Source organism: Pseudorca crassidens, chromosome 7 (genome assembly GCF_039906515.1).
Source record: "Pseudorca crassidens isolate mPseCra1 chromosome 7, mPseCra1.hap1, whole genome shotgun sequence".
Taxonomy (NCBI): domain Eukaryota; kingdom Metazoa; phylum Chordata; class Mammalia; order Artiodactyla; family Delphinidae; genus Pseudorca; species Pseudorca crassidens.
Window position 1 is genome coordinate 100,874,937 of NC_090302.1, and position 26,258 is coordinate 100,901,194.

Genomic DNA, 26,258 nt, shown 5'->3' on the forward strand with positions numbered 1-26,258 from the left:
AGGCAGTGGTTGGTCGTTGGGGAGGCAGTTGGAGAAAGTTCCAAGGAATTCCAGGGAGGAGCTAATACGTAGGGTGGGAGAGAATAGGAAAATAAGACTGGGTGGGCTTTCTGGCATTCCTCCTTCCAAGGACTCTACAGAAAACAGTGGAAATCACAGAGATGATTCTCTTACCTTTCAAGATACACTGTAAAGCTGGCAGAAGAGGCACTAGGGATGCACTGGGGATACACAAAGAGAAAGATGCAGAGGGATGGAAGGAAACCATAGAGACCAGAGTCCCTGAGAGAGACAAACAGCATCTGACTGCTTAGAGCCAAAGGCTCAGGGACACGGACAGCAGAGAGGGGGGATTGGGACCCTTGCTTGGGGTGGAGCCGGGGCCCCTTCCACAGTGAGTGCAGCCTGGAACCGCAGAACAACAACACTGGTTCAAGGCCACGGTCTGCCAGGCCTGCCAACTCAGTGTCTGGCAGGTAATGTTCTACCAAAATGGGCAGTGGACGCTCCTGTAATGGGCAACTACATCCAGGCAATTCCCTGGCTTGAAGGACCTGGGTTTCCCGCTGTGTTTTAAATGACCACATCTGGGTCCACAACCTGGGTTTCTTTCTGGAAAACTCCTCCCAGGAAATTCAAGGAGTCAGTGGAAACGTATACACCCCAGATGAATTAAGTTTGAATCTCTGAGGGTAAGGCGTAGGCATCGATATTTTTATCGATGCTTCTCATGGGAGTCTAGTGACCAGCCAGGTCAAAGAATCGCTGTATAGACTGGTGGCAGGCACTTGACAGATGCCAAAGGTACAAAGACGCACAAGATGCAGACCCTGATCTTCATGAACTCACAGCTGAGCAAGGAGGATAAACATCAAAACAAACAGTAACAACAAAATTGCCAACAGTGTGCTGAGTTCGGCCATAGAAACATGCCTAGGTTAAAGAGGAAGATGTTAACCACGTGTTTTGTTTTAGGCATTTTGTGATGGTTTGACACCTTGGGGGTCTTGGGGAGGGATGCCCCTCCCAGAGTTAGCTGATTCCTAGAGAGAGTGAATAACTTGCATTGAAGCACATCTTTCACATACAAACCGACCAACCTCCAATCTATACCCCCAACCACCTCCTTTATCCAACTCTCACCCACCAAGCCAGTATTTTGCCTGCCCTAAATCACCCCAGGGCCAGGTACCAGACAAGAGACCACCTCATACACAGAGTCTGCCAACGTTATTCCAGCGACCTAATCTAAGCTTGTTCAGCTGTTTAACCTGCCTTATCCCTTCCTTCCCATGGAAAGCACAATAAAGGCTCTGGACCATGCATTCCCCGTATGCGTTCTGCTTCCCGATCAACCCTGGTGTTTCCCCAGGTGGTATGGTATGCCCTTTTCTCCTGGAAATTGTAAGTATATATTTGATACATAATATATTTGGATAATATATTGAAAATATATATGTATCTTTAGAAAAATGATTCTGCTTGCAAATATTCAAGAACACACTGGATTAATATTAACTTGCCTTTGTCAGCTGTTATACATTTTCTCTGTGTGTTATCCCCTTTTATCCTCACAGGGACTTCATGAGGTATGGAGTGATAGCCCCATTTTTCAGACAAGGAAACTGAGGCACAGATAGCATGAGAACCTTGCCCAAGGTACACAGCTGGTAAATGGTGGGCTGGATTTGAAGCCAGCCATGCTGACTCTAGGCCTCTGTTCTTTCCCTCAACATGCTCCTAACCCACCCTTTCCAACCCTGAGAACTGGGATTTGGTGTTTCTGTCTGTTTGTCCGATGACCCCAGACAGCATGTGAATAAGGCCGTGTTTGATTTCACTGACTTCATCCCTCTGCCAAACTTTGTGTTCCACTTTCAACATCCCCTCCAAGCTTCCAGGGGCCTCCCTGGTCTATCCTGTAGGAGAGGAAAGCAGTCTGATGGGAGGAAAGGCACCTTCCTGAGAGGCTGGATGGGGGCCCGGCCCATCCACACACACAGCCTGGGTATTTTTTGACACATGTGAGAGGGACAGGCTTCTGAAATGAGGGGCTTTCGGGGGATATCCTGGTTGTCCAAGAAAGGAGCTCTGCTCCAGGGGGCCAACTCCAACCTCCCCCTCTCAGGAAGGGAAGACTCACTCCAGGCCCTACGCTCATGTGTGAGAAATAACATCCCCCAACAGTCAGGTTCCCCACCACCGCCTGCCTCTGGGACTCCTCTGGCTTACTCCCCACCTGTTCTGGGGACTCCACTCTACTCTGCCCTGGGAATGTCCTCCTTTACCCTACTCTCAAATCTGACCTCTCTTTAATGCCCACCTCATGGCTGTTTCCTGCTGCAAGTTTTCCTTGAGTGCTCCTCCAGACCTACATCCCTTAAGCTGACATGTCTGTTTGACTTTCATCTGTACATGTCTGCCTTCTCAAGCAGGGTTCATATTCCTTGAGGTACTATGTCTTTGCATTGGCAGGGGTCTTGGGAAAACTACCTTTTGAGGGGCTTGGGTTCCCCAGGGAAATGCCACTCAGTAATGAGACTTTCTTTGGTCACCAGATTTTTTCCTAAATTAGTAGAGCCTGTGGTCCTTAGACTGTAAACAGATGACACCACGGCTTCCCACAGGGGCCCTGGAAGTAGGTTTTCCTTGGTAGGACTGCCAGTCGGCCACATCTCCTGGAGTCCTCACAGATGATGGCCTCGAGAGCACAGGGTGGCAAGAAGGACACCAGCCCTGCTCTACCAGCCAGGACCATGTGCCCCTGCCTGTAGCGGGAGAGATAGAAGTTCTCAGTACAGCCCCTCCTGGGGCTGGGACAGGAGGCAGCACTACAACTTGCTCTTTGACGTTCTCAGATCCAAGTCACATCTCTCATATCCTCTTACTTCTTCATATCTGATCCCATCACATCTTTCTTTGTAGGGACCGAGGGGTGAGTTCCACCTTTGGAGTTAGGAAATACATTTCAACCAGACTGAAGAGACTTTTTTTACTTCTTGATTCATTGCATGTAGCACTGAGCACAGCACTTGTGGGCACTCAGTGAATATTTGTTGAGGAATGCATGGGTGGATGGAAACTTCTAGAAAGCTCATATCTTCTGCCTTGTTGAGTCAGGCACCTTCATTCCAGATGCTCAGTGTTGATTCTACCACCATCTCAATGTTGGAAAGTTTCCTTATAATATGGATGAGACATATCAGAATATGTATCCTGTTTGGTTTCTTTCCCCCTGGCCACCCAGAACACTGTTATAAGCAAAAAAACATGCCTCTGTACTCAGGTCTGTGCCCCTAAAGAAAGAGTCTAAACACTTGTGAATTGGATCCTATTGTAACTGCTCACATGGGAAGAGCTTATATAAGTGAATAATTGCTACCTAACAATCGTTTATCTTTGGGTTTTCTTAAAGCTAGATGTCCTAGATATATGACTGCTAAAGAATAATTTTCAAAAAAGGGAAAATCATCACTCCCACACAGATACAAACATATGTTAAAAATTTTATTTAACTCATTATTAAAGAGGGAATTAAGGCCTTATAACCGGTTCAAGGGCAAGCCAAAGAATAGACACATTGATTGATCAGGAATATTGAAATGAACATGCAATGGGCAAGGGAAATCAAATGAACCTCCATCACACAGAATTTACTTACATGTTTATAGACAAGAATTATTCAGCATTGTTTTTAGTTATCTACATCATTATCTACAGTTTATGGAGTTTTAAAATAGCTCAAGTCATGAAAGGGGCAGAATCTCAGAAAACCTACAAGAGTGTGCTCTAAGCAGTTTTCCATGGCAAACATTCAGTAATATTATTTGCTTATTCAAACTTCCTTACATGACAGAAGTGACATTTGAAGTCAATGGAGAAAGAGCAGACTATCTAATAAGTGCTGCCAGGATAACTGAATTTCCATATGTAAAAATAAAACTGGATTTTAACACCGTAATTTACCCAGAAAAAATTTCAGGTGGATTAAAAAATGAAATGTTAAAATAGAAATTTTCAAGAAGAAAGATGAACTACAATTCTGCAGGCTGTGGGAGGAAAACCACATTCACAGAAAGATAGACAAAATGAAAAGGCCGAGGACTTTGTATCAGATGAAAGAACAAGATAAAACCCCAGAAAAACAACTAAATGAAGTGGAGATAGGCAACCTTTGAGAAAAAGAATGCAGAATAATGATAGTGAAGATGATCCAGGACCTTGGAAAAAGAATGGAGGCAAAGATCGAGAAGATGCAAGAAATGTTTAAAAAAGACCTAGAAGAATTAAAGAACAAACACACAGAGATGAACAATACAATGACTGAAATGAAAAATACACTTGAAGGAATCAATAGCAGAATAACTGAGGCAGAAGAACAGATAAGTGACCTGGAAGACAGAAGGGTAGAATTCACTGCCATGGAACAGAATAAAGAAAAAAGAATGAAAAGAAATGAAGACAGGATAAGAGACCTCTGGAACAACATTGAATGCAACAACATTCACATTATAGGGGGCCCAGAAGGAGAAGAGAGAGAGAAAGGACCCAAGAAAATATTTGAAGAGATTATAGTCGAAAACTTCCCTAACATGGGAAAGGAAATAGCCACCCAAGTCCAGGAAGCGCAGAGTCCCAGCCAGGATAAACCTAAGGAGAAACACGCCAAGATACATAGTAATCAAACTGACAAAAATTAAAGACAAAGAAAAATTATTGAAAGCAACAAGGGAAATATGACAAATACCACACAAGGGAACTCCCATAAGATTAACAGCTGATTTCTCAGCAGAAACTCTACAAGCTAGAGGGAGTGGCATGATATATTTAAAGCAATGAAAGGGAAGAACCTACAACCAAGATTACTCTACCAAGCAAGGATCTCATTCAGATTTGACGGAGAAATCAAAAGCTTTGCAGACAGGCAAAAGCTAAGAGAATTCAGCACCACCAAACCAGCTCTACAACAAATGCTAAAGGAACTTCTCTAAGTGGGAAACACAAGAGAAGAAAAGGACCTACAAAAACAAACCCATAACAATTAGGAAAATGGTAATAGGAACATACATATCGATAATTACCTTAAATGTGAATGGATTAAATGCTCTAACCAAAAGACACAGGCTCGCTGAATGGATACAAAAACAAGACCTATATATATGTTGTCTACAAGAGACCCACTTCAGACCTAGGGACACATACACACTGAAAGTGAAGGAATGGAAAAAGATATTCCATGCAAATGGAAATCAAAAGAAAGCTGGAGTAGCAATACTCATATCAGATAAAGTAGACTTTAAAATAAAGACTGTTACAAGAGATAAGGAAGGCACTACATAATGATCAAAGGATCAATCCAAGAAGAAGATATAACAGTTATAAATGTTTATGCACCCAACGTAGGAGCACCCCAATACATAAGGCAAATGCTAACAACCATGAAAGGAGAAATCAACAGTAACCCAATAATAGTGGGGGACGTTAACACCTCACTTACACCAATGGACAGATCATCCAAAAGAAAATTAATAAGGAAACAAAAGCTTTAAGTGACACAATAGACCAGATAGATTTCCTTGATATTTATAAGACATTCCATCCAAAAACAGCAGATTACACTTTCTTCTCAAGTGCACATGGAACATTCTCTAGGATAGATCACATCTTGGGTCATAAATCAAGCCTCAGTAAATTTAAGAAAATTGAAATCATATCAAAGCATCTTTTCTGACCACATCGCTATGAGATTAGAAATCAATTACAAGGAAAAAACCTGTAAAAAACACAAACACATGGAAGCTAAATAATATGTTACTAGATAACCAAGAGATCACCGAAGAAATCAAAGAGGAAACCACAAAATACCTAGAGACAAATTACAACAAAAACACGATGATCTAAAACCTATGGGACACAGCAAAAGCAGTTCTAAGGGGGAAGTTTATAGCAATACAAGCCTATCTCAAGAAAAAAGAAAAATCTCAAATAAACAATCTAATCTTACACCTAAAGGAACTAGAGAAAGAAGAACAAATGAAACCCAAAGTTAGCAGAAGGAAAGAAATCATAAAGATTAGAGCAGAAATAAATGAAATAGAAACAAAGAAAACAATAGCAAAGATCAATGAAACTAAAAGCGGGTTCTTTGAGAAGATAAACCAAATTGATAAACCATTAGCCAGACTCGTCAAGAAAAACAGGGAGAGGACTCAAATCAACAAAATTAGAAATGAAAAAGGAGAAGTTACAAAGGACACCGCAGAAATCCAAAGCATCCTAAGAGACTGCTACAAGCAACCCTATGCCAATAAAATGGACAACCTGGAAGCAATGGACAAATTCTTAGAAAGGTATAACCTTCCGAGGCTGAACCAGGAAGAGATAGAAAATATGAACAGATCAATCACAAGTAATGAAATTGAAACTGTGATTAAAAATCTTCCAACAGGGCTTCCCTGGTGGCGCAGTAGTTAAGAACTTGCCTGCCAATGAGGGGACACGGGTTCGAGCCCTGGTCTGGGAAGATCCCATATGCTGCGGAGCAACTAAGCCCATGTGCCACAACTACTGAGCCTGCGCTCTAAGGCCCGTGAGACACAACTGCTGAACCTGCGTGCCACAACTACTGAAGCCCGTGTGCCTAGAGCCCATGCTCTGCAACAAGAGAAGCCACCGCCATGAGAAGCCCGTGCACCTCAACGGAGAGTAGCCCCCGCTTGACCCAACTAAAGAAAGCCCGCATGCGGCAATGAAGACCCAATGCAGCCAAAAATAAAAATAAATACATAAATGAATTTATTTTAAAAAAAATCTTCCAAGAAACAAAAGTCCAGGACCAGATGGCTTCACAGGTTAATTCTATCAAACATTTAGAGAAGAGCTAACACCTATCCTTCTCAAACTCTTCCAAAAATTGCAGATGAAAGAACACTCCCAAACTCATTCTATGAGGCCACCATCACCCTGATACCAAAACCAGACAAAGATACTACAAAAAAAGAAAATTACAGACCAATATCACTGATGAATATAGATGCAAAAATCCTCAACAAAATACTAGCAAACAGAATCCAACAACACATTAAAAGGATCATACACCATGATCAAGTGGGATTTATCCCAGGGATGCAAGGATTCTTCAATATATGCAAATCAATCAATGTGGTACACCGTATTAACAAACTGAAGAATAAAAACCATATGAGCATCTCAGTAGGTGCAGAAAAAGCTTTTGACAAAATTCAACACCCATTTATGATAAAAACTCTCCAGAAAGTGGGCATAGAGGGAACCTACCTCAACATAATAAAGTCCATATATGACAAACCCACAGCAAACATCATTCTCAATGGTGAAAATCTGAAAGCATTTCCTCTAAGATCAGGAACAAGACAAGGATGTCCACTCTCACCACTATTATTCAACATAGTTTCGGAGGTCCCAGCCATGGCAATCAGAGAAGAAAAAGAAATGAAAGGAATCCAAACTGGAACAGAAGAAGTAAAACTGTCACTGTTTGCAGATGACATGATACTATACGTAGGAAATCCTAAAGATGCCACCAGAAAACTACTAGAGCTAATTAATGAATTTGGTAAAGCTGCAGGATACAAAATTAATGCACAGAACTGTCTTGCATTCCTATACACTAACAACAAACGATCAGAAAGAGAAATTAAGGAAACAATACCATTTACCATTGCAACAAAAAGAATAAAGTACTTAGAAATAAGCCTACCTAAGGAGGTAAAAGACCTGTCTTCAGAAAAGTATAAAACGCTGATTAAAGACATCAAATATGACACAAACAGATGGAGAGATATACCATGTTCTCAGATTAGTTATGGCTTTAAGACGAAGTAAAAAGCTTGGATGGGAAAAAAAAAAAAGTTAAAATATTTACAGGGGTTGCTTTTGGGTTACGAATGTGCATGTTTATAGAGTTAAAAAGTGGTTATTGCTAGGGGCAAGTGTTGTAGTTTTAAAATTTAATTTAATTTAATTTAATTTTATTTTATTTTATTTATTTTGGCTGTGTTGGGTGTTTGTTGCCGTGCGCGGGCTTTCTCTAGCTGTGGTGAGTGGGGGCTACTCTTCGTTGCTGTGCGCAGGCTTCTCACTGTGGTGGCTTCTCTTGTTGCAGAGCATGGGCTCTAGGCATGCGGGCTGCAATAGTTGTGGCACTTGGGCTCAGTAGTTGTGGCTCATGGGCTCTAGAGCGCAGCCTCAGTTGTTGCGGCACACGGGCTTAATTGCTCTGCAGCATGTGGGATCTTCCCGGACCAGGGCTCGAACCCATGTCCCCTGCACTGGCAGGCGGATTCTTAACCACTGTGCCACTAGGGAAGCCCAAGTGTTGTAGTTTTTTGTGTTTGCATCTTAATTTTTCTTTCCTTCAAAATGTTATAAAGTGAACATATGTTTTGCTGCGATAAATCCAGAAGATATTCAGTAAGTAGTTTGGGAGAGAGGAGAATAGATAGGTATATGATGGAGAGAAAAGAGAGAAGAGATAATAAGAATCTTCCTAAATGGTCACACTGTCCTTCATGGGGGTTGGCATTCTCAGCCCAACTATGTATATCTGAAGATTTTATTCAGATATGTAAAATCACATTATGATTCCACAAGATCCTTTTCTCTAAAATTCCCTTTAAAGAAGATACACAATTCTTATCTAACAGACCTCATAACCTGCAGTAATAGTCATGAAACTGAAACTGAGCAGCACCCTGTGGGGCCCTCCCAGGTACAAATGCTTTCCACATTCCCTGTTTCTTTTTTTTTTTACATTTTTTTTTTCAGCTTCCCTGTTTCTTGTTTGCAGAAAATTGGCTTCATTCACCTCTGAGACCTTCCCTAGGTGCCAAAGGGCAGATTCAAGCAGTTACTAATCAGGGAAGCGAAGGAATGCAGAAACAAAAGAGAAGCACTCAAGGAACAATAGTGCAGAGATAAAGCAGGGTCCTGGTTCCTTCTTAAGGAATATACATAACAATACCGTTAAGTCTTTTGCAGGAACTAAGGCCTCCACCCAGGTAGAGGATGGTAACTTCAGGCTGAGCCCAAGATTCCTGAACACTGCCCTGTCACCTCACCTTGAACCAATCAGAGAAAGTCTGCACAAAGTGGAAGATAATGAAGACTTTTATCCCCTCCCCAAATGAGTCTCCCTTTAAAAACTTGCATGGTTGAGCAGAATCTTAGGAGTTGTTTGTTTGGATCTTAGTTCCCCCACCAGGGATCTAACCCATGCCCCCTGCAGTAGAAGCATGGAGTCCTAATGGCTGGACTGCCAGGGAATTCCCAGGAGTTGGTTTTTGGACACAAGTCCACCTTCTCCCCAGGTTGCCACCTCCTGAATAAAACAACCTCTCCTTTCCAACCAACACTTGTCTCTCGAGTATTGGCTTTCGAGCAGTGAGCAGGCGAAACTGAGCTCAGTAACGAGGCAAGACAGACAAAAGTATGGCTTAAATAAGTAAAGTACAGACATGCAGGAGGAGTTGGGAAAGTCAGTTCTCTGCAGGGCATCACGACTGACTTCTAAGGGTTCTGTTCCAGCTTCCAAGACATGCTGCCCTCTCTGCTTCCCTATGGAGGCCATGTGCTGACCTCCTAATCACAATTCTTCATTCCCCAAGGACTCTGAAACCCAGCTGACTGTCTTCTCTACTCAGGTCTTAACATCCTCTAAGTCAGTTCAGCATCCCAAGTCTGACTGATCCAACATGATGGCTTCTTAGTTCCTTACTACCTCACCTCCTAAGAGCTTTGCATCCATTGTGTCTTTGCCACTCTCCCCAGGGCACACTGCTCCACTTCTGCTATCTGAAATCTCACATTCCTTTTCAGCCCCATCCTTCCAGCTCTCTCATTCATTGACCTCCTCCTGAAACTGTGCAACTCAGATTGGGACTTGAACACAAGGTCTTTTAACTGAGATCACACACCTGGTCTCAGGACTTAACGAAGCTCAGGTTCTTGATGTCTTGTCACAGAAAGAATTCAGGGAGAGACAAAGTGATAAGTAAGAAGTGGATTTATTTAGAAACACACTCCACAGACAGAGTGTGGGCCATCTCAGAAGGTGAGAAAGGCACCAGGGTCTCAGGTTGTCAGTTTTTATAAGGGTGGGCAATTTCATAGGCTAATCTGTAGGAGGACTATTCCAGCTATTTTGGGAAAGGGGGGGATTTCCAAATATTGAGCCATTGCCCACTTTTTGACCTTTAGGGTCAGCCTTGGAACCATCATGGAGCCTGTGGGTGTGTCATTTAGCATGGGGATGTGTTACAGTGAGCTATACTGAGGCTCAAGATCTAGTGGAAGTCGGCTTGTCTGACTTGTCTGCCATCTTGTACTTATTTGGTTCTAATCAGTTTATGTTGTATCCTTGGGCTATGTCATTGTTTTAAAGGTTGTGCCCTGCCCCCTTCCCTCCTGTTTCACTCCCACTAAAACTGTTTCTCAACCTCATGAAACTCATCAGTCCCATAGACTGATTTTACAGGAAAACAAGCAAACAAAACCCCAAAAAACAAAAACAGAAGCTATGAGACAAGGACTACCTGAATTCCTCTACTTTCCTCCCAACATAATGGGAAAGGTGTCCCTCCCTAGGTCAAAGACTTATCCCTCTTACTATATTTTAATCCTCCCCCTCTCCTCCTCACTCAGCCCGTCAGTTGTTCCTTTCCTGTATCTTTAATCCCTCTCCTTCAACTTGATTCTTCCTACCAGCACTTAAGTATACTTATGTCTATTCCATCTTTTTTGTTTTTATAAATTTATTTATTTTTATTTATTTATTTTTGGCTGTGTTGGGTCTTCATTGCTACACGCGGGCTCTCTCTAGTTGCGGCGAGTGGGGGTTACTCTTCAACGTGGTGCGTGGGCTTCTCATTGTGGTGGCCTCTCCTGTTGCAGAGCACAGGCTCTAGGCACGCAGGTTTCAGTAGTTGCAGCACACGGGCTCAGTAGTTGCACGCGGGCTCTAGAGTGCGGGCTCAGTAGTTGTGGTGCACGGGCTTAGTTTCTCCGTGGCATGAGGGATCTTCCTGGACCAGGGATCTAAACCATGTTCCCTGCATTGGCAGGTAGATTCTCAACCATTGTACCAGCAGGGAAGCCCCTCTTCCATCTTTTTTTTTTTTTTTTTTTTTTGTGGTATGCGGGCCTCTCACTGTTGTGGCCTCTCCCGTTGCGGAGCACAGGTTCAGCGGCCATGGCTCACGGACCCAGCCGCTCCGCAGCACGTGGGATCTTCCCGGACCGGGGCACGAACCCACGTCCCCTGCATCGGTAGGCGGATTCTCAACCACTGCGCCACCAGGGAAGCCCCGCCCCTCTTCCATCTTTAAAAGATCCCTCTGTAGTGGATGCTGTGATACATAATCCAGATGCCCCTTTCTGCACAGAGACATTCATTCTTCCAGCTGCCAGGAGCGTTGGCTGCTGACAGCTGGCAGCTCAAGCCCCCTCCGGGAATTGCCACAGGGAGCTGCCTTGCCCAAGGTGACACCCATTCTCCAGGGCAGGCCACAGCCTATGGCTGGTAGGTGCTGGGGCATTTTAAGGGTACTTGGGATTTGTTTTCAGCAGGTATAGTAAGACATGCAGGCATGGAGATGACTGTCATGAAGGAATAGGTTTATACTCATAGATCCCTAGAAACAGGAGACATGGCACACCATGCAGGGCCACATGGGGAAGCACCAGAGTTGGTCAGGAAGCAGAGGAAGAGAGGGGAAAATAGGGGAAAATGTGAGAACCTTTATTATGGTTTCCATGAGGAAGGCAAGGTGAGACAGTGTAAGCGGGTTTAGGATTGGTCAGTTTGGATACTTTCATGGGCTCTAGGGTATATGGATGGCTCTGGTGTCTGATCCTGAGATGATTAGGACAGGTGGATAGAGGCCCAGGTGTAAGATCTTGATAAAGGAGATGGTTGGGGGGTATGGACCCTGGATTGGCTGATTTGCATAGGAAAGTCATGTGCACAGAGGAGTCATCTTCTATCTCTAGAATTAGCTAGTCCCGGGAGGGGCAGTCTCTCCAGAATCAGCAAGGCTCCAGATGTCAAAACAACAGAAAATACGGAAAATAAAATGACACGATTAATACATGGGGTAAAATGCCAAGCCCCCTTAACTTGATTCTGGGACATCTAGGAAGGGCCATCCTAGCTCCACAGCTCCCAGAGGGCTCTGCCAATACCTGGATCGCTGCATCACAGTTCACCTCTCCCTCTGCTCCCTCACTCAGCCCCCACCCTCTGGAGTACTCCCCAAGAAACTTCCTGCCTGCAAACCTCCGTCTCATCATCTGTTTTCCAGGGAACTGACTTAAGACACTCTCCAAGCCCCGCTAACCCTCATCCATTGCTCTCCTTTCCTTCACAGCCAAACTTCCTGAAAGAGCAACCTCTCCTCATTGTCTCCACTTGCACAATTCAACTTGCACAGCTTTTGCTCCGCTGTTCTCAAACTTCAGCATGACTCAGAATCATGTGGAGGGCTTGTTAACCACAGATCGCAGACCTCCAGCTCTGAGTTCCTGATTTTGTAGATCTGAGGCAAGACCCAACAATCCAGTTTCCTAATTTGCTCCCACGTTAGAGAACCCCTGCTTTCACGGTCCCCTATTCTGGCAGGACGAAGTCCAAGCTTCCCCTCAGGGCCCTTCACAGTGTGGCCTCTGTTTCCCCACTAGCCTTGTCTCCCCTTTTGTGTTTCTGGGGTTTTTGTTTTTGTTTTTCTTTTGGCCTCACTGCGCAGTTTGCAGGATCTTAGCTCCATGACCAGGGATCGAACCTGAGGCCCCTGCAGTGGAAGTGCAGAGTCTTAACGACTGGACCACCAGGGAAGTCCCCCCTCATGCGTTTCTGAATTTGCCTTCCTGTGACTCTGCAGTAGTTGTGGTTTCTCATGGAGATAGGCTCTCCTCTTGCCTCTGGGCTTTTGCACATATTTTATTTGCACCTTGACACTCCTTACGTCTTTCCCCTGCCTGGGTAGCCCCTTTTCAATTTCTTATTGATAGGGACAGAGTAAAGGGACAAAGTAGGCAATTAAATGGTTAATCCCATTAGGGAATTGTAAGTAAAGAAAAAGGATGGGAGCCCCCAGTAAGTTAATTATCACTCAAGAAAGCAGGTTCCCTTAACCACAAAACCAAGCAGGCTTGCTTAGCAATAAAACCCAGGCAGCAGAAGCGTGAGATATGCCCCGAAACAATAAAACAATGGTGGCATGAGACTCACATCCTGCGCAGTGAGCTCAGTAAGTTAATGACCCCTGGGACATGCTCTCTGCACGCATTAAAAAACAATAATTTATGGAAAGGTGACATTTCAAAGTGAAAGACCCTCATTGTACTGAAACCTAAAATAATTTTTCCATAGTGCCATGACAGTCGTGGCTTGACCATGTAGGGACAAGAAAACTCCCCAGCCCAACCTGGAGAATGAGCTGATGATGGAAGCATGACGTCTACTCAAGAATGAGGAGGAAGGTGGTCTTTTCCCCCTCCCCACTTTTCCTCTGATTATAACTCCAGCCCACTAAGTTCTCGGGGTGCGGCACCCTCTCGCCCACCCATTTGGAAGCCTCACGAGCATCCTATTCTAATACATCACTTTTTTTTTTGGACTAAAGGTACAATTTGTTGAATTTGTTGTTTTTATAAGTTCTCTTTTTGCAGCTTAGCACAGTAGGTGAACCTAATACCTTATAACATGTGGCCCAATTTGGTTATTTTGGGTTTTTTTAATAAACATCTTTATTGGAGTACAATTGCTTTACAATGGTGTGTTCGTTTCTGCTGTGTAACAAAGTGAATCAGCTATATGTATACATATATCCCCATATCTCCTCCCTCTTGCGTCTCCCTCCCATTAATAAATCACTTCTTATCTATCACTTTGCCTCTCTCTGAATTCTTTCCTTGCTGAGCCATAAAGGACCGGAGCGCCTTGGAGCCCCCCGAGACGCCACCTAGTGGTTCCCCTGTCTCTTCTCAAGTCACTTCTTCAGGAAGTCTTGACCCTCTCCCTGCCTGCTGTCACAGGCAGCCCTCACTAAGCCATCACAGAGTGAATGGGGAAATGAACAATGGGGGAGACAATTAGAGAGCACTCTAATCATAGAGACCCCTCCTCCTGGCTGAGGCCAAATGGCAAAAGAAGAGGCCCTGATGGGGTGAGCTGGGCCCACTGGCAGCTCCTGGAGACAAAGGGGAAGAGGCCGTGTCTGCAGGACAAGGGGCACTTCCTCTGGCTCCAAGCCTATGACAGCACGTGCCCCCTTGGGCTAGTACTCTTGTCCTGCTCTCCTCAGCCCCTGCAGTCCCCCACCTCTCTCTGTCCCTCCCAAACCTCTCCGCTTGGGCCAGATGAGACCCACAACTTGCACCAGCTCTCCCAGGGGAGTCACCTCCCCACCCCTGGTGGGAGTCTTGTGATCGCTTTGGTATGCGTGACAAGCTCCCCAGAGTGATGCTTTGCGGGGTGACCTTGCCGTCCAGCAGAGCCCCTGTCGAGTTTGCGGATGTACAGCTGGGCTGCTTTCTGGGCCTGAGGGCGTGGGAGGGAGGGGAGGCAGGGGCAGGGGCAGACTGCTTTTCCTCCATAGATATTTGGCCCCGATTTTCAAGCCCAGGTTACATAAGACCTGCGGAGAACTACGCTCCCCTGTCACCCACACCTTTCCCTTTCTGTGGAGCATTTCACAAGTGCAGCTGCTTCTCAGAGAAGGTCTATTTTGGGAGCTGTTTCCATTTGACCTATATTAAGCACAGTCACAAGGCAGAGGCAAGTCGCGGGGTGCAGGGTGGCCTGTTTGCTCTTTGTGCTTTTTTAGTGTCATGGGTGAGGGAAGCAGACAAGCTGATGCCCATAGTTTGGGAGCTGAGACTCAAGTGGCTCATGGGCCTCCCCAGGGCAGCAAGCTACAGAAAGCTCTAGACTCGAACAGCCTACCTGTAACTAGTGCAGGCCCACGCCGCCATCCCACTTCACAATTCTGATTTGCCTCCCCCTGAGGCCCTGCTGACAGAGAATACCTGAGTCACTTCAGCACTGGTCAGGGAGGAATTTAGGTTCCCTGCAGGCCTAGAATCTACCAGGCCGGGCCAGGATAAGTCCCGGCCTGGGCCTGTGAAATGCAGTTAGTAGAGTTTTCATTGGCCATCACGTACCTCCACGGGGAATTCTCTTTCCTGAGTTAATGATTAAATCACATGACCAGCAGGGGGAGAGAAAGGGTTGCTGGGAGCCACTGGCCCAGGTACTGAGCACAAACAGGTATTACTCGGAGTTCCCACCACTTTGAGGGCCCGTGGACAAAATGACAAGAGAAGTGATTCACCACTAAGCACCCCATTTGCCCCTTTTCAGTGGGGGTATTTCTTGGATCACTGTTTTCTCCCTGGAGCCCCTTCTCATTGTCTCCCTGGGAGTAGAGGTCTGATTCCAGGGTCTAAAACTGGGCCCCAAGTTGCTGACCCCCAAACCTATAGCTCTGTGCTTCCTGCCTCCTGGGAGTCAAGCCAATATCTCCAAACAATTGTCCCACTGAGACGTCACAATCAAAAATCTCAAAGCAAAACCTCACTCCTCCCCCACATCCAAATCAGCCCCGCCCCTGGGATGCTGCCTGGTCCACCTTGCCACGTGCCGCACGCTGTTTCTACCTTAGAAGGACAGAATGGACACTGACCGGCCGGGGCACGTCCAGCCAGCTGGGAGATCCTAATATTGCATCCCCTCAAAACTGCTGGAAAGGAGTCCTGGCTTTGTAGTGTGAAGCAGACAGCAGGGTTTCTGCTCCAACCCCTTGTAATCCAGTTAGTGGAGGGCTCCCCTCAAGACATTGGGTTTGGCCTTCACACCTGACTCAGAGCTGGCGGGAAGCACCTGGGGAAGTGGGAGGGGGCTCCCCTGGGGGAGTTGATGCGCGAGTTACTGAGGAGCGGGAGGGATGGAGAGAGCTGGGTGTGAGCGAAGAGCAGAAGTGAGAGCTGATTTTAAAAACTTGAGGTTGGCCTCGAGGAGTGGCTCTGAGGGCTGGTTGGAAGAGAGGATGGGTAGTGCATTCTAGGCAGGGACACAGCCTTGAGAAGGAGCAGAGCAGGGCAAAACAAAGTACGGCCATCATGCTGTACTATGTGGGATGCTCTTGAGAATATGGTGAAGAGTGGGTTAGCAGAAAAAGATGGAACCAGCTTAAGGAGATCCTTCCAGTTTGGTGGCCCCTTTCCTTCCCTTGTTTCCTGTCCTTCCCACTCCCTGCAGTGTAACAAGTCCTGGCTGCCCCTCACCCTGAGGGGACTCCTGGGGTGGGGGGGTATGGAAGCTGTAAAACACTTTCTGCAGGATGAGATTGAGACAGTGCAGACCAGGCTGCAGACAACCTAGCGGGGTCGCAGGCAGCCAGCAAGAGGTGAAAGGCCATCTCTGCCCTGGGGGCAGCAATGCTCTGGAGGTGGGAACACTGGGACCAAAGGATCAAAGGAAAGGAAGGTGGAAGCAGAGCCAAATCGAGGCAACGGAGGGACTTGGGAAGAATAATCTGCTTTGATCATCAAGGAATAAAGAAAAGTCCATGTCATTTTCTGCTCAGGGAAATACCAAAAAGGAAAACAATTTTTTTAAAAAGGGAGAAATTCCAAAAGAGGGGATATTGTCATTTTCAGTTGGTAAATGTCAAAAGCATTGTTTCTGTTGATACAGCATGATGGGTAGAACACATTTTGGAGGGGGGGAAAGGGAATAACAATATACATATCCAGATGCAAGCTCCCACTGCTTGACTCAGTATCCCCCCTTTCTACTAGTTTAGAAATGTTCCGATGAAAAAAAGGCTCCTTGTCCACTGACCATATGCTACATAAAGGCAGGAAAATGACTTTCACCCCGTCATTCCAGCACTCAGCACTTTGCTGGAACATGGTAGGTGCTCAATAAACACTCATTTAAAGAACAAATGTGCAAAAAAAGAAGCTCCTTGATAATTGCAGGTCAACTTTAGAAGAATTGGTTAATTTCATCCAGTGATGGTAATATTAGGCAACTGTTCAAAAGGTCTGAGTAAGAAAATAACTATAAAAGATATTGGGGAGTGGGGCTTCCCAGGTGGTGCATTAGTTAAGAATCCACCTGCCAATGCAGGGGACATGGGTTCGAGCCCTGGTCCAGGATGATCCCACATGTCGCGGAGCAACTAAGCCCGTGTGCCACAACAACTGAGCCTGCGCTCTGGAGCCCGTGAGCCACAACTACTGAGCCTGTGTGCCACAACTACTGAAGCCTGTGCGCCTAGTGCCCGTGCTTCGCAACAAGAGAAGCCACCACACAGGAGTAGCCCGCACTCGCCGCAACTAGAGAAAAACGCGCGCGCGCAGCAACAAAGACCCAACACAGCCAAAAAATAAAATAAATAAATTTTAAAAAAAGGTATTGGGGACAATTTGGGAAATACGAATATCAACTGGGTAGTAGATGATATTAGGAAACTTTTGTTAAGACATCTACAAGTTATTTTGAAAAGTTTTCGCCAAAAAAAAAAAGAAGCACAAAGGAAAAATGTTAACAATTGTTAAGTCTAGGTAATGGGAATGTGAGTATTCACTGCACTTTTTTTTCAATTTTTCTGTATGTTTTCAAATATTTATAATTAAAAAGTTTATAAACATAAAGGACACCTTACAACATGAGGCTAGAAGATAAGAAAATGTAAAATTTTTTATGATTGATAAATAAAAAGCAAAAAATATATAAAAATGTATAACATGGAGGTAGAAGAACTGAAAAGAATTGCCAATCTGATGTTGAAGTCATGGAAGATATCTTTTCCTTAACTTCCTGTATGTTTTCTTATCTTTGAAAAGCAAGTTTAAAAGCTATTTATAATAAGCAATTCACTGCCTAACTTCTTATATCTTTTGTATATTGTCATGATATATAAATATACATGTTTATATCTTTATTAGAGTCTTTTATACCAAGTTATTTAACATACCAAGTTGAAACTTTATGTTTCAACTTGAGTTACATTACATTTTCTTTTATCACTAACCTATGGGATGCAATAAAACAATTAAAATACTGATTGTACCTTAAGAAAATAATCCACCCAAATTTATTGCTTTAGTGACATTTTATAAGTGAAAGAAAAGACCTGACAAAACATTTCCTTCCTTCTTTCTTTCCTTCCTTGCAAACTAATTTGTTTACTATTTTGGTAAATAATTACCTTTTGTGCTTCTCTTCCGCCCATCCCCCATCAGAAGATATTACAGACTTACTTTAAAAATCTGGAAGGTATCAAAATACACAGAAAGAAAATTTTAAGACTCTTCATTTCAACATCTAGAAAAAAACAGTTTACATTTTGTGATATTTCCTTCAATCCTTTTTCTCATGCATGAGTTTCTCTTAACTGAGATCATACTGATAAACAATCATGTATCTTGTGTGTGTGTGTGTGTGTGTGAGAGAGAGAGAGAGAGAGAGAGAGAGAGAGAGAGAAAGAGAGAGCATGCTACACACATTCCATCTTATGGATACAGCATCATTTATTTAAACCTTCCACTATTGTAGGGCACTTAGTGCAATAGACTGAATGTTTGTCTTCCCCCCAAATTCATGTTGAAACCTAATCCCCAGTGTGATGGTATGTGAAGTTGGGGCCTTTGGGCAGTGACTAGGTCATGAGGGTAAAGCCCCCATGAATGGGATTAGTGGCCTTATAAAAGAGACCCCAGAGCTCTCCCTTCCCCCTTTCACCATATAAGGACACAAGGAGAAGACAGCTGTCTATAAACCAGGATATGGGCTGTCACCAGGTACTGAATATGCCAGCACCTTGATGTCCCAGCCTCCAGAACGGTGAGAAATATTTTTCTGTTGTTTATAAACCATCCAGTTTATGATCTGTTATAGCAGCCTGAATGGACTAAGATAGTTTATTTTTTTCTTCATTTTCCCCCTATTTCTAGTGTTGTGAACATCCCATATGTACATCTTTTCCTCACTTCTTTTGTGCTTAGAATTTTCTTGGATCGAAGTATATGAATTCTTTTCTCTTAGTATATATGTAGGAGAGGAGAAATATAGCTTTTCCCCTACCTTCTTAAGTTTAGTAACCGAGGGCTGTGAATTAAATCAACAAGACAGATTAAAGGGGGAAAACGTTTATTTGGGTACACATGACAGCCAACAAATGAAGTAGCTGGCTCATTAAATGGTTAGAGTTAAAGGCTTATGTACCTTACTTAGTAGGGGAAAGGGTGGGAGGAGTAAAATGCTTCTCTGGGAAGAATAAATAGGTTTCTTTGGGTAAGATAAATGGATTTTCAGAACAAACAAGAGATGAAGTTTGTGATGATATTGTCTATACAGGTATGAGGTGTGTCAATGAAAATTCAATTAACTATCAAGAAGGAAAAAAAAGGGAATTTTATTAGAGCCAAACTGAGGATTAGAACCCAGGAAGCAGATTCTCAGAAAGCTCTAAGAACTGTTCTGCCTGTTGGAAGTCGAAGGTACAGTCATAGACATTTTTGAGACAAAGGATCATACGTCAAAATGATATACGGGTATTTTACGTAAAGGTGGCCAAGGATACGTAGTCCAGGTAAACATGTACAAAGCACAGAGCAAGTCATCATGACCCCCTTTGGGGCTGGGAAAGTTACATTTTAAGGAGTTACATTGATAGCATCAGAAGAAAGAAAGAAAAAAAAGATCATTAGGGTTGAGCAGGCACTCCCATCTCTGAGGAGCTCTGGTTAACGTGCAAAGCAGATGCACAGGGCGTATCGGGGAAGGAGGAGGCCCAAACAGACACAGAAAGAGAATTTTATGTTTAATTTTTCTTGTCCTGCCTTAAAGTATAAATTTTATTTCATTAGGTGTATTTCTGTTTCCTTCAGGTTCATACAAATTCCCCAGAAAAGGGATGTGGGGCAAGGTTTATCTGATCTATTTGAGGAATAGGTCCACCCTGAAGAAATAATTTATGGCAGACTTATTTCCTAGAAATTTCTGCTTTTAGTCAGATAAGGGAAGCTCTAAGAGGCTTCTTTCTGCATCTGTTGCATCTTAAATGTCCTTCAGCTTAAAATAATCTTTATACCAACTCCTGGACTTCGAGTGGGTCCTCACATGTATCATCTGATTATTTTCCAGGACTGTTTTACTAATTTATGCTTTCACCAAGCAAATGGAGTTGAGTATTATCATTTAAAAAAAAATCCTTACTGATTTGATAAATTAAAATTGATCTAATTTTCAATTTTTAAAAATAACTGAGGATAAGCCTTTGAAAAAAATGTTTGCTTCCACATTTATTTCCTTTTGAAATGAATTATATTTGTATGCTATTTACCTATTTTTATTGGCTAAAAAAATTTACTAGTAAATTAAAATCCTTCAGATTGGTACACTAGAATATTTATGAGGACAGACTGAAAAATGTGTATTTATCTTACCAGTGTGAAGAGAAATAAGAATTCATTTAATCGTCAAATTCCATAATAATTTTGAAAAACAGAAGGGTCAGTTCATTTAATCAGGACAATTTTGATTGTTATCCTAGCCATCTTCAAAGTGAAAGTCTGGACTAAAGTCCAACACCAAGTTTTTTTAAAAAACAAACTCTGTGGATATTTAAACTTAGTGCTCCAAATTCCATGGAAGCGAATTTTCTAACAGCTTTGTGTGATGTCCCAAATACTTGAGCAATTCCAAATTCCAAATTTGTGTTTCAACTTGATTGCATTAAGTTCAGTTCACTCCATAGCTCTGACCCCAAAACAATTTTTTTAATTTGCTCAAATTTCCTATATTTAACTTTCTTTTTTAGTCATAGCCAATCAAAAGAAAACACTGCATCGCTCTAAGCTGCTCCTTTCAAGTGTGATCCATTATCTGTTTGTCGAGATTAAAGCAAAAGAATTTGGTCACAATTTTTCCAGTTCTAAACCACCTACTGATTTTCCTCTGAGATTTATAAATGTATTTTCCAGAATTCTACTGCATTATATACAAAAGGTCTGCTTGTCAGAATATATTTTTTCCTTACAGTCTCATTTTCTATCACAAAAGCAAGTTGTCAGTGTTTGGCAAAGTGTCTGCCATAAGTAACCAGTTCCATAAATGATTATGTTGATTGGAGTTGATTCAACTGCTGGTAAAAGTGAAACGGCTCTGTAACTCTGCTTGTGGTGACAATGATTTTCAAACCTATGCTGAATTATATCACTGACAGAAGTATAGGGAGCTTGGGGCAAGTCTGGTGGAGTTGCCCCCAGCTCATTCTCAGCCGTGGCAGCCTCCCGAGCTGTGGTGGCCACCCTTCCCCCAGCCTCACTCTTCTTTGCTTCATTGGAGCCGTGAGATGCTCTCCTCACTAGGGCAGCCCCCTCGAGATGGTTCCAAGTAGGCTGGTTTCGAGAGCAGAGCCTTCTGCCAACCAGATTCACGTGAATAAGCGGCCACATCCCTGCCAGGAATTCACAGCTGCAGCTGGTACAGGTTCTTCCTGCCGCATTGGGGTGGGAGCAGGGTGGGGGGGTGTGGAGGGGACGTCAAGGGTGAAAGGGGACTGAAGTGAGGTACCATCTGTACCGTCTGCAGCCCCTTCCTCCTCCTACCTGCCCTTGGAGCAACTCCACCTGCTCTCCAGGGGGTGCAGAATGAGCAGTGGGCCCACTCTAGCTGGACTGTTCTTACGGCGCAGTGCTGGCTTCTGCAGGGGAGTGTAGGGCCCAGGCTTGGCCCCAAGCCCAGTCAGCTGAGCTCTAGCTGCCGCAGCACCACACTGCTCAGCCCAGGCAGCCCACTAGCTGGACCACTTCACACTCCAGTGCAGCTGGCACCCCTCCCCCCATGCCCCCAACCCCTGGCCTCCCCGCTGGGATCTCAAAGGCCCCAATCTATAAATGGTAGTGTCTGTCACTGGAGAGGCTAAAGCATCAGGACCTGCCCAGGCATTTCTGCAGCAGAACTAGAAGAGAGAAGCCTTGCACTGCTCCCAGCTCCGTCCTCTCACCATTCCACCCAGCCCACATGCAGGAAAACTCAGAGGCTACTGGCCTGAGGCCATCACCACTGTTTCCATCACGCAGGCCCAGGGCAGTGTCTAGGAGAGATGGCAATGTCTGTTTGGAACTCCTCCCCCAGTGCCCTGGCCTTTCCACCTGCCCGGGAGGGCGAGCCCAGCTGTCTTCCCAGCTGTCTGCTGCTTCCTCTTTCTGCTCTCTCATTCTCAAGCCTTTCTAGTGTAGCAAGGTGGAACTACCTAGCAAACCAGACTTCAGGTTTTTGGGCCAAGTCCAGCTCATTGTTACAGACAGTCTTTCTTGGGGATTGTGAGGCAGCTTCCAGCCTCATGGTGGGTATCTGGTTGATTAGCTCTGCCGGCCACATGCCTAAGTGGGAATAAAGGTGACATGTAGCATGTTTGCACCAATATGGACCCTACCTTTACACCAATCCAGTGAAATAGAGCTCAAAGTGTTTCGCCAAAAAGGGCTGAAAGTCTGAGGTTCACAGTTTGGCCATAGCAAAGCGTGAGTAAAATGTGGGGGGAAAGTATTTGGTTTTGGTGATGATGATCATAACCCCCATCTTTATTTTCTACCTTAAGGAAAAAAAAATGTTTTTGGTAGAGGTAGGACTTATTTATCATTTAAATAACTGATTTCTGTTATACAGCAGAAACTAACACCACATTGTAAAGCAATTATACTCCAATAAAGATGTTAAAAAAATTACAGATTAAAAATAAGTAAGGGGCTTCCCTGGTGGCGCAGTGGCTGGGAGTCCGCCTGCCAATGCAGGGGACGCGGGTTCGTGCCCCAGTCCGGGAAGATCGATCCCACATGCCGCGGAGCGGCTGGGCCCGTGAGCCATGGCCGCTGAGCCTGCGCGTCCGGAGCCTGTGCTCCACAATGGGAGGCCCGCGTACCAAAAAAAAAAAAAAAAAAAGTAAGTAAGTAAGTAAATAAATAAATAACTGATTGCATGTACTTTGGATGGTTCCATAAAGTATTCAATAATCCAATTTGTTTTTGTGGGATTTGCTTGGGCCCGTTTCAAATTATGTTGGGTTGCTGAGGGTCCCCCTCACAATATGCTTATTCCATGGGGTGCACATGAGTCCCTTGCTGACCGAGGAAAGGCTAGAAAGTCTTTGCACTGGTGGGGGTAATGACCATGATCTGGAATTTTCTCAGCAGTGGAGAACTCTGCTTCTGAATAACCAGCTGGAATGTGGAGAGGCACATTGAATACTTTCAAGGTAGCATAAATACACACTATTTTCCTTTATTTTCTACTTTCTAAATGAGCCTGTATAATCAGAAAAAATAAGATATAAAAAGGAATGTAATGTTATATACCTGGAGTTATACTATGTATTTTTTACAGCTATATCTATTGGTAGTGAAAATTTTAGTGGCTTTTAATTTTTCATATTTTCCACGTTTTCTGCAATTATTAATATTTATTAATGAGCACTTGTTAATTATTACAGAGAAATATTTTAGAAATAAAACACTCATTTTTTTTCTTAATGAAAACAAGCAGAAAACCTAATTGATAAAAATGAACTCAGATGGAGATCTTAACAGGAAAGGAAGCTTAACGTGTTTGAGAAAAAAATACAGAAAACTATATTTATTACCTTAGGATAGGAAAAGGGTTTCTTCATCAAGACATAACATACACTAGCCAGGAAAGAAAACTTGATCATTTCAACTGCAATGTAATTAAGAATGCATGTTTATCAAAAGCCACCATAAAGGGAGTCATAGGGTTTCCCTGGTGGAGCAGTGGTTAAGAATCTGCCTGCCAATGCAGGGGACACGGGTTCGAGCCCTGGTCCGGGAAGATGCCACATGCCGCAGAGCAGCTAAGCCATTGCACCACAACTACTGAGCCTGCGCTCTAGAGCCCGCGAGCCACAACTACTGAAGCCCGCGTGCCTAGAGCCTGTGCTCTGCAACAAGAGAAGCCACCGCAATGAGAAGACTGCGCACCGCAACGAAGAGTAGCCCCTGCTCGCCGCAACTAGAGAAAGCCCACGTGCAGCAACAAAGACCCAACGCAGCCAAAAATAAATTAATTAATTAAAAAAAAAAAGAGAGAGAGGGAGTCATAGCACAAGACATACTCCTGGAGAAAACATTTGTCACACACACAGCTGAAAAAGTTAGAAATATTTTTTCTATATTAAAATATATAATGTTTTATGATATATAATGTTTATATTACTGAAAAATATTAGTTCCAGAATATATAAATAACTCATACAAATCACTCATGATAACAACGTGATGGTGTCCAAAGAATGGGCAAAGGACATGAATGGGCACCTCATAGAAGAAGAAACACAAATGTACGAAAATGTATGAAGCTAACCACTCAGCCTTGTAAGTAATCAGAGAAACACAGAGATACCATCATGCATCCAACAGAGAAGAGGCAAAGCTGAGGTCTGAAAAGGTAAGTGGTGATGAGAATGTGAGCAACTAGAACTCTCCTACACTGCTGGTGTTACAGCCACTTAGGAAAACACTTTGGTGTGATCTTGTCAAGTTCAGCGTGTGCGTACACTGTAACCCAGCAATCCCAGTTTTACATATCTACCCGGTGAGAAATGCTTGAATGTGTACACCTGAAAACAAGTTCAAGAAGATTCAAAGAAGCGGTTCTCATAATAGCAAAAATCTGGACAGCAGAACAATATGCTATAGCCCTGGAAATGACACTGCAGTGAAAATGATGGAACCCAGCTGCACACATCAGTGTGGCTGTATCTTAGTAACATAAGGCTGAGAAAAACACAAGTCCAACAAGATGATGTACATACAGTACAACAACACTTCTCAAAACTTTGAAACAAGCACACCTGAACAGTATATTATTTAGGGATGCCCACACAATATGACATAAACATTTTTAAGTCATCAAGGAAATGACAAATACGAAATGGAGATCAGGGGTCCCTCTGTTGGAGAGGCGGGCAGTGGGAAAGGGGAATTACACATTTGTAGCTTCAACCATGCAGTGTATTGGTTGTGTTATACTTTTTAAATTGAGTAAGGGGTTCACAGTTGTTTGGGTCCTTGTGTTTTATAGCTTGGATATGTGTAACACTTTAATATATCATATATCACATCACTTAGAAATGTAACAACTACAGAAGGAAACATGCAGCATGTCCAAAGCCTGTAAGTGGAACTCCTTTGATATGAACTCAGTCTTGACTCGGGATTCCAAACTCTTAAACCTATCTGGTCATGATACATTGTTGCCTTATGAAAGGTGATTTAATTTGAAAATATTTCCTGATTATAATCATTGGTATGGGTATGGAGGCACAGACCCATTCCCTTATCCCCACTCTTTACTTCTCAACATCTTCCCAAATGATCATGGCCCCTCGAGGGTACCTAAGAGGGTGGAGGTGGGATGAAGGCTGACAGCACGCTTCTCTAGGGCCCCCTGCACATGAGACCTACCCTACCAGAGAATAGCGTACTGGCCAGACCTCTGGGCATCACCTTCACTGACAGGCCAACCCTCTTGACCTGAATTCATTTGGGGGGCTAGACCACAGAATCCTTTCTTTCTCAACAGAGCTGCTGGTAGGGACAGGGTGGGACTGTGAGTCCTGGGCAGCTGGGGGAGATCAGAGGTCAGGGGCAGTCTGGTGAGGGGATGGGAAAAGCAGTTGCCTTCTGGAGGAGGGGGAGGTAAGGGAGACACACTAAGTCAAGCAGCCACTGCGGCACACATCAGAGACCCCGGGAGGTGAGTGCTGTCAGGACCGTGGGAATCCTCTCCCTTTTCCCCGATGAGACACTTAACGGGGTGATTGCTGACCTGGAAATGAATCCAGCTCTTCAATTCCCAGCCCAGGGTACTGTCATGACAACACTCCCTTTTCTTCTCCACAATCCCACCCACGGGCAGTCCCTTACATAATATTCAAAATGGGGAGGTAACGGAGTTCAAGCCGTTGGGAGTGATATGGGTGGTTCATCAAAGAAGTAACCAGGCTGTTGTTCTCAGCATTTAAAATGAGGGGCTGTCAAATATTTAAGACTCACAAAAGGGTAAACCGAGACCCAGAAATCCAAGAAGCACAGAGGTCGGCCTAGGTTTTGAACTTCCTTGCTGCACCTTCTTGAGTTCCCTGGCTGGCCAGCCAGGTATGTCTAATCACGACAAGCCAATAGCTTTCCTG